The sequence below is a fragment of the Crocodylus porosus genome, unplaced genomic scaffold (assembly GCF_001723895.1).
Source record: "Crocodylus porosus isolate Cpor-Errol unplaced genomic scaffold, CroPor_comp1, whole genome shotgun sequence".
Classification (NCBI taxonomy): domain Eukaryota; kingdom Metazoa; phylum Chordata; order Crocodylia; family Crocodylidae; genus Crocodylus; species Crocodylus porosus.
Genome location: NW_017728915.1, coordinates 7,498,043 through 7,507,948, shown reverse-complemented (window position 1 = coordinate 7,507,948; position 9,906 = coordinate 7,498,043).

Here is a 9,906-nt window from a genome sequence, read left to right as displayed (position 1 = left end):
GACAGGCCGGGGGGCCCCGCCAGGAGCGGGCGGCGGCCACGGGCCGGAGCTCTGCGGCGCGCGGGGCCTGCTCTACTGTTTCGTGGAGGAAGCGAAGAGCCGGGGCCTCGACGCGGCCAGAGAGGCTGGAGCCGCAGCCTGTGGGAGGAGCTTCCGCCGGGCGCCACCCGAGGCCCGGAGGAGGTCAAGCTGTGACCAAGCAACACGATTAAGGCCCTGCTAATGCGCATCCTAGTGCTGCGATCCCTGGCCGGGTCTGGGCTGAAGCAGGGCTGAAGAGACTTTCCCCAGGTCAGAGCACAGCTCCAGATGCAACCTCAGCCCTGCGCTTCAGCCATAAAAGGATCCGGTCCTTTGACAAACACTGGAAACAAGACTCAAAACTATTTTGCCTCATTTAAAACAGAATCAGTCATTTTCCATGTTCCAAGCCAAATCAGCCAAAACAAATTCCAAATCTGAGTCAGTCCAGAACCGCCAGTGACCCTACTACGGGCAAACATCTTCCACCCCCATCTGGGGCTTCAGATGTTTCCAAAACCTTTGGCAGACATCCCACATGCAGGCCCAAGCCCAGAGGCTTGGGGTTTGGATACCCCTGAGTTTTGTTTGCCCTTAGCGGTAAGGCCCCAGGGGCAAGCCAGGGAAGAGTCTCCTATTTCCATAAAGTGGGAATAAGGCCAAGACCTTCCCACTCCAGCAGCTAAGTGGGAGGTTTATATACAATACCTTGGCAGGTACTATCCCTGTGCCAGGAGAGGGGCCTTCCCCAGATTGGCTAGGAAGACCGCCACCATGGTCACAGTGTTGATTCTGTTTCCGTAACATTGTCAGTTCTTCCTAGCAGTCGATAGTGACCCATGTTCTGATGGAACAAGACAGGAAAATAGCCATGAACACATCAGTGTTAGCAATACATCCGTACAAGTATTTGCGTTGGGTCCTCTATGCATTTTAAAAATGTGAGGGACCAGGGAGAAAGCGGGGGGGAGGAGAAAAGGGCTTTAGTCATGTGCACAAGCAAGAGTATTGAAGTTCTCACTGCTCGAGCCAGTGAAACATCAGGGAGTATTTCTGAAAGGGGACTAAGATGGAAGGGTCTGCTGAGCCACTGCCAAGTTAATGGCCACTAAAACGATCAAAACCTAATTCTGCAAGTTAAGGTATGAGAAACAAGGCCGTTTTAATAGCAAATCCAGCCCTGGCTGCAGAGTTTTTGTCCTGACTAGAAATGTTTAAAATGGCCTGGAACAATATGCCAGACTAGGTTTTAAAAACAGGAGTCAAATGCCAAACAAGTGGGCTTGCTATCAATGTCAGGAAGATAGACTACACAATCACAAGAAGATAGGGATAAGGAATAATAGTGTGGAAAAGGTAAAGAAAATTAAATTTTTAGGAATAGTGATCACTAAGGACAGTTGAATCAAGGCGAAAATGTATTATATGCCTGTTGAGCCTGGATAAAAGAATAGCATTGAGGAAAATTTCAAAAAACCTTAAAATCCAGCTTTGTAGTGTAATTGTTCAACCTGTCCTTTTATACAGACATGAATCCCAGACACTGACAAACGCAAAGAAAAAAAGCTGCAAGTGTCAGAAAACGAAATGATAAGGAAAGTACACAAAAGTGGAGTATGGAAGAGAAGATATAATCAGGAGCTTGTGGACCTTTACAAAAAACCTGATGTCTTGAGTCAGAGTGCAAAGAATTGAGTCAGATTATATCATGAGAGCCAATGGGAGAAGGTACGTGAAGCAGATTTTGGAAACTGAAGTGGAGAGTATGAGATGCTAAGGTAGACCAAGGCAACAACATAATGACTGATCTGGAAGGAAGAGGTGAAGATGTGACATGATGGAAGGATATATAAGGCAGTAGTTAAGACAGTTATAGGCCCTCAAGGCCTGTGAGGCCAGAGAGTGGTTTTCAAAATAACAAAACTCTGTCACTGTTATGACATCAGTACAAAAATTACTCACAGTTGTATTCAGCTCTCAAGATAAATCAGTTATATGCAAGGTTCAAGAAAGAAAATAGCCTCCATCTCTACTATATAACTGGCTTGGTCCATTATGAAAAACTTATACCTTCATCAGAAGTATCAGCTGTTAGCCACTGCCAGAAGCAAAGTATCAGGCTTGATAAACAGGAGTTTTGGTACATGGGGACAACACCCCTGTCCCGAGTCAGTTTTTCTTCCTTTCTCTAAAAAGACTATCAAATCACATTCATGGTAAGATTAAGTTTATTTTAGAAAAGCCAGTTAACACTTCCTGATGTGCATCTAGAAACAAGTACTATACAAAGCCCCTGTTTGCTAATTCCATTAAATGAATAATGAAATCCTGTGATTTTTTTTGTGTTTGTAGGACACTGGTCAACAGTAGCTTCACTGTTCTGAATTTGAAAGATCAGATCTCAAAGGGAGCATTCATGTGAAAAACAAAAACAAACCAAAAAAACCCAGAATATAAACTGGGCAGCACATCGCAGGCCTGGCTGTTGTTCAAGTTTAGGTGAAATCATGCAACTTCAAATTTGGAAACAACTTTTTACTTTATGAATTGTTTTCATGATGTTTTCTGGCAACTATATAACTCTGTCATTATCCCTTTTCATAATGAGGTAGCAGCCATATGTGGCATATTAAAGAGAATTTTTTTTCTCTTTCTTTTTTGTTGCCATTGTGGATAAATGTGTATTTCAGAGCTAATCCTGCAAGCCCTTGCAGCCAATGGGACTCCTCTTGTGAGTAAGGGTTTGCATAATAGAGTATACAGGCATAATGCCAGCACAAACTCTAAACATCAACACATTGTTTCCCAAGTCCAGAAACTACTGCTGTCCTCTCGGGAAATGCAGCAACAAAATCATGAGCCCATGCCCTGATCATTTGGAGTATTTTATTTGCAGGATGATGTAAAGCCAACCTAGTGGAAACATTAGAAGAAAAAATAACTGCTCATGTAATGTTATGGATGGGTGCAATTTTAAACACATGAACACTCAAAATGATGGTTTGCCCTCTTTCTGACATGTACATATATGGTGTAAATATTATTTTGAATCACTCTTTTAGGGTGTTAGTTTTTCAAACATAATATATATCTATTATGTGACTGAATTGTGATTGCTGTTAGAGCTGTAGCTTAGAATTTCCTGGCTTTGGGGTTTTTAAAATCTAAATCATAACTTTGCTTAGCTGTCATTTCTGCATTTATTTCCCTTGGCTTACAAAGTATGATTTTTTTTATACATTTGAGGGCAGTTAAATAAATATGAGCAGATAGTTTATTCAAATGCAGAATCAATCACAGTTCTCTTAGGCCCTGGTCTTGCAGCTAGATTTGCAGCAAAACACTTTTCATATGGACCTACTGGCAGAATAGGGTTCAATCTTTTAATCACTTATTTTTCTATTAAAGTAAATGTTAGCTGTCATATATGAAAGGAATACAGTCCCGATGCTGTGGATAGCTAAAATACTATGCTGGAACCTAAAATAGTGTTGCATTCCTATGTAGAACAGTATGTTTAGGCATAGAAGGAGTTGCAGATAAATCCATTTGCTGCAGATACTAGTGTCTTCAATTGACTAGTATTTGAGCAGCACCTGAGGAAAAAAAACCGTTGGGAATTTGGGCCTCAGAGACACAACCAGCTCACACATGGAAGACAATGGAACTAAGAACATTTCTACTATCTACAAGTATTAAGCTTTTGTCTGACTTGTGACTCTCCCTCTCTAGTGGCTGACGTACAACCCACATGTTCATTAATTTATTTTAATTCAGGAAAGAGCAGCAATGCACCCTACATAACCTTCAGTGTGTATTGAAAACAATAGTTAAAAAAAAACCAACTACAGACAAAGAACTAGAGGGAAATCCTACATAGGAAAAAGATGAAAACAAAGAGTGGAAATGAAGAGGAGACAATAATTATAGTATTAAACATCTTTAAATAAAATTATTTTTAATTGTCCATGAACCCATTATTCTTGCTCCTTGTTTTTTAAATAACAACATTGTTAATCCTCAATATTTAGATAATTAAATAGTACAATAAAGTCATTTGTGAATAATGTCATACAAAATATTATTGGGTACTGAGTTCTTCTAAATCACCAGGTCTGCGTAGAGTCCCCCTTTTTTTTCCTGCGTCATATTAGAGGCAAGGGGGCTACAGCACCCTTATAGCAAAATATGCCACAGTAAACTCCAATTCACTTGTACCTCCTAAACAACATAATGATATAGAGTAGAAACAGCTTTGTGTCCTTTACGAGTTCATCCCAACATTTGCAGTGGTGGTACTTCACCTGTTGTAGACTTTACCATGATGATAACTGTTAACTACATCCCAAAAGCAATCTTAGAAGTGGGCAACCTGGGATGCCCCTGCAGTTGTGGTATTGTGGTAAGTACATGGCAACTCAAAATGTCTAGATCTGTTAGGGCTGTGCGAAACTTTGGGTAGTGATTCAGTTCAGGGGAGATTCAGCCCAAATTGGTGGCCAAATCTCTGAATCCAAATCAAATCAGGGGACAAAATAAAAGGTCTGAATCGATTCGAAGCTCCATCCCCTGCCTGCCCCCCCCCCAGTCCCCCAGCACCCTCATGGCTGCCCTGCCCACCCCAGCTCCTGGCCCTTTAAAGAAAAGCCCTGATGCTCACTGGGTGTTGCCAGACAGGGGGTGATCCCCACTGCCCCACAGACAAGTCCCCGATGCCACCCCAGCCCTACCCACCATGGCTCCAGCCCTTTAAGAAAAAAAAACCCGGAGAAAAGCCCCAGGAATCACCACTCCTGCAGTAGCCTCGGGGCTTTGTGGGCTTGTGACAAACCCCCAGTGTGGTGCAGGGCAGTGGGGGAAGTGTGCATCACCCCCCACCGGCAGGAACAGTGAGTCCGGCGTTTTCTTGGTGGTTTTTTTTCTTAAAGGGCCAGAGCCATGGCGGGCTAGGGGAGCAGAGGGAAGGTTGGGGAGTTCGTGGGGAGCCCCCCTTACAGCATGGGCCAGTGAGAGAGCAGCAGGGATTGCCCCCACCCGAAAGCACCCCCTGAGTTGGTGCTTTTTTTCCCCTAAGTGCCAGGAGCTGGGGTAGGCAGGGCAGCCATTGCCAAGCTGTGGAGGATGGGCCTGACCGATTTGGCTGATTTGGGACAGTGATTCGAATCAAATTGAATCACTGTCCCCCAAATCAACCAAATCCACATCTGAAGCAATACTAGCTGCTTCGCACAGGCCTAATCTATGTGACAAGTTTCCAACATGGGATTGGTACTCTCAGCCTGGGAGAATATTCTTTTCCTACAGCTCAGTTTTATTAATTTACTTTAATGTGCTCCTGTCCCTTTGATTGAAATGAGTGAATAATCTTGTCACCTACAGTTTGAACCTTTTGATTTCTAAAGTGTGCTGATTAACTGCTTTCTGAGCCCACCTAGATATTAGCAAGCACATCAGTTTAACAAATGGACTGGCAAATAAAGGGCCCATTAGTAGAGAAACTGTTTTGGTGTTTATCACAGTATGCATAGTACATGATAGAACTTGTAACATCAGTATGAACACCACAAACTTTCCACATGATACCTTGGCAAAGCGCTTCTGCTGTAGAAACCATCCTGAGAGATTTTAAGGACTGTGAGGTTTCCAATGAAGGTGTCACTTGCAATGATGTTTAAATAAGAGGTGAGGGTTTAGCAGCTCACAGGATCAGGAAAATTAGTGCATCCAATTCAACCAAAGGGGAACCTCAGCACTTGGTAGGATCAGACCCTATGTTTATGCTCTAATTGCAACCATCCCCCTTCCAGCCCTCCCCATCTGTTTCCCATCCTATCTTGTGTCCCAGATTTTAGAGAAAACAGCTCTATTGCCACATCCGTTCTGGGAGCCAATCCAGTATTTTTCTGCCAGTCTGAAGAAAATCTTACTTAGAGCTAGCAGTCCAAAGTTTCTTGTAAACAAATAGCCTATCGATATGAGTTGTGGTCATTTTTTCTTTATTCAATTCTATTTGAATATATATAAAAATGTACAATAACATACATACACATAAAGAAAAAAATTATTAGCTGAAGTATTGATTGTCATTACAATACTATGGGACAACTGTGCAGCTGTTTTCTGTAAATTCAGTGGTGTCAGCTTGTGTCATGGCTGAATGGACTAAAAGCTCTATCATCTTTTAGCTGATTTAATACAGTAATCTAAGTAGGCACCGTGATGGCTATGGGGACTGGTAATAAGTTTTTCACCTTCAGGTCAGCATTTCTTTTTGGCTCCAGAAATGAGAATTAATTTATGAAAGGTATTACCATCTGATGGGAACTCAAGTGAGCCACAGTAAATAAGTTGCTTGATATTGGTGGATCATTGACTGCCGATTAGCTCAGGAGTCACATGAATAGTTTTGGGTAATCAAAGAACCACAGCAATATATACAACCTTAGGTAAAAAATACTTCAAGAAGAAATAAGCCTTTTTAGTGTTTACTAAAGTATGTATACACTTGTTTTAAACAAGCGTTGCATTATTCATGGCTGCAGGAAAGACCCCAGTGCAGCAGTTAAAAACAACTTTGATGGCATTTTCTGTGAAGAGCTTCAGGCAATAAGTTGAAGATCCACTTCTGGCTTAGGAGCCATAGTCTGAATATCACTGGGATTCTAGCTCCTTAGGACAGATCACTATATCGCTTAACCATCTTGGCAGTTGTCATTCACCAGCAGCTTCCTCAGAGAGGCCAAGGCAGTGATACTGAACTAGTCCCACCTTTACAAATGATCCCTCTTGGCCAGCATTGGCTGAACAGCATGACAAGGCTTGCTTAGACAATAGAACAGGTAAGAGGATTTCTGCACATCAAAGAGCTGCTGTTCATGAGTGAAGATATTAAATACACCTGAAAAACTTGTAGGCTCTTTGACTGGCTAGAGGAAAAGCAAGAGAATCTACTGTTTGCTCTCTCCTTGAGATCTTAAGCCTTGTTAAATGCCTGGATACCAAGGTGAGAAACAGCTAAATGTGTGCAATCACTGGTCCCAAAGCAGTGAAAATCTTCAGGAATACTCTCAGTACTTACCACATGGATTTATTCATTCATACATTCGTGAAGAATGAGTGACAGTGATGGTGTATGTCAGTATTTTTGAAACAGTACTCTTAAAATACAGTACAAGTAGAGGGCTGAGCCTATTAGAGTCTGTGCCTAACTGGAGTTTCCCTTGAAACTAGAATGGGAGATTCCCAGTGTTTGCTGTATGTAGGGCTCTGACCATCCTCTCATTGAAGGCAAATCTCCATTAAATTCTCGGGTGAGGTCCCTGAAGACTGGAAGAAGGCCAATGTGATGCCTATCTTTTAGGCATCACATTGGGAGAAAGAAGGACCCGGGGAATTACAGGCCAATCAGTTTGACCTCCTGGGTAAAATCCTGGAAAAAAATTATCAAAGAGTCTATCACTAACAGGCTAACAGAAGGTAGTATTCTGAAGGACAGCCAACATGGCTTCATTATGGGCAGGTCATGCCAGACCAACCTCATGTCCTTCTACAGTCAAGTAACTCACCACCTGGAAAGGGAACATGAGGTTGATGTCATATACTTAGATTTCAAAAAGGCCTTCGACCTGGTCTCCCATGATGTCCTCATAGTTTAATTGGAAAAATGTGGCCTCAACTACTTTATGGTCTGGTGGGTAGGGAACAGGCTCCATGGAAGGACCCAGAGAGTACTGATAGGACTGAGTCATCAGGGCAGGAGGTGACCGGTGGCATTCCTCAGGGCTCAGTACTCGGACCAGTGCTTTTCAACATATTCATCAACAATTTGGATTCGGGTATTAAATGCAAACTGGTAAAGTTTGCTGATGACACCAAACTATGGGGGAGCTTCATTGGCGATATGTAGGGGGTGTATGCAGGTGCATGTGCATCCCCTGTGAAAAGACATCACCAACAGTGCCAGTGGGAAGGTGGGCAGACCTCAACTTGATGTTATTTAATACAGAGAAATACAAAGTGCTCCATCCGGGAAGAAATAATCCACAACACACTTACAGGCTTGGCAGTGCTACGCTAGCCTGCGCTACAACTGAAGGAGACCTGGGTGTCATGATAGACAACAAAATGAACGAACCACCAATACAATGCCGTAGTTGGCAGAGCTAATCAAGCACTGGCTTGCATCTACTGAGGCATCTTGGGCAAGTCTAAAGATGTCATCCTTCTGCTCTACTCAGCCTTAGTGAGACCACAGCTGGAGTACTGCATCCAGTTCTCAGCACCATACTTCAGGAGGGATGTGGAGAAACTTGAGAAAGTCCAAAGGAGGGCCACGCACATGGTTAGAGGCCTAGAGACCAGGTCATATCAGGAGAGGCTGAAAGACTTGGGACTGTACAGCCTAGAGAAGAGAACATCAGAGTGGACTTGGTGGCAGCCTGTAAGTATATGAGGGGAGCACATCAGGGTCTAGGGGAACAACTTTTCACCAAGCCTCCCCCACCCCGGGAAGACTAGAAATAATGGGCACAAGCTGACTGAAGATTGCTTCAGACTAGACATAAGAAAAAACTTCTTTACAAGTCTTTACAAGTTGAGTACCAAGAGTCACCCACCCTGGCAATCTTCAAAAAGTGTCTTGATGCCCATCTTGCTGGGGTCATCTGATCCCAGCAGTATTTCCTGCTCAAGTGCAGACAGGCTGGACCCAATGATCTGTAAGATCCCTTCCAACCCCTAAAAACTATGAAGCTATGAAAACTATGAAACTATTAATTCTATGGGCATATGATTGCAGGGTTACAGTTCATAGGAGTTTTTGGCATTGTAGAAATGGAAAGCTATTAAGAGTTAATGAATATATTGCTGTTTTCTTTTTCTTTTTTTAATACTGAGACTGATGGTACTTTACAGGCTCAGACAAGCAACTTCTCAATGTGGTAAGGTTTTAGTCATCAGTTTTTGTATGCTTGCATATAAAATCTGAAAATTAGCAAGTGGGAAAAAAAATGAATAAACACATGTAGTGTAATGACACTTGGAAACATCAGGTCATGTTCCAGCCAAGAAATAATTTTAACAGATGAGTTTGAAGTGTGAATGTGGGAATCTGTGAGACAGGAGGAGAAAGATGTGGGAGGGAAATGAAGGAGGGTGAGCAGAACAGGAGGGAAGTTGGAGAAAGCATGGGAGAAAGCATACAAAGGGAGAAAGCATTACCTTCATGGGCTTGTGGCTAAGTCTCCCTCTGTCATACTGGAAGTGGAAGGACAGACACAAGCAACCATTAGCTTGCTGATCAAAAAGCACTTAATGTCACAAGAACTGCAGATGACTTTTAAAGTGCCTAGCACCTTAAAGTGGCTACCCTTTAAAGTGCCTAGCAGGAGGATATACTAAAGGGTAAGGGAATTCAAGCTGCAGAGAAATGAAGGGAAAAATAATGCAGTCAGTTAAGGACTACGGTGGGGAATGTTGTGGTTCTAGTAGTTCCTTTCACAAAACTCACTTCCATAGTTTCCTGGAGTCATTTGCTGACTGACTGTCTTACCATTGCTCTCAACCTGATGTCAGACCAGTGGCTGGAGGTTGCAATAGTAGCTGGGGGGGGGAGTGTGGTGGTCAAGGTAGAATGCAAAGTAAATTCAAATCCTAGTTTGTCAGCCAAAGTCTTTTTCCACCTCAGCCTACATCCTTTCCCATATGGGGGAGGTATGTCAATTCTCCCCTCCTTAACCCTTCATGTAATTCTTATTAACATTTATGAGAGTTTCAGGCACACATCAAAGAGGAAATCAAACCTTTAATTTCATAGATTTCATAGATTTCATAGACATTAGGGCTGGAAGGGACCTCGGGAGATCATCGAGTCCAGCCCCCTGCCCA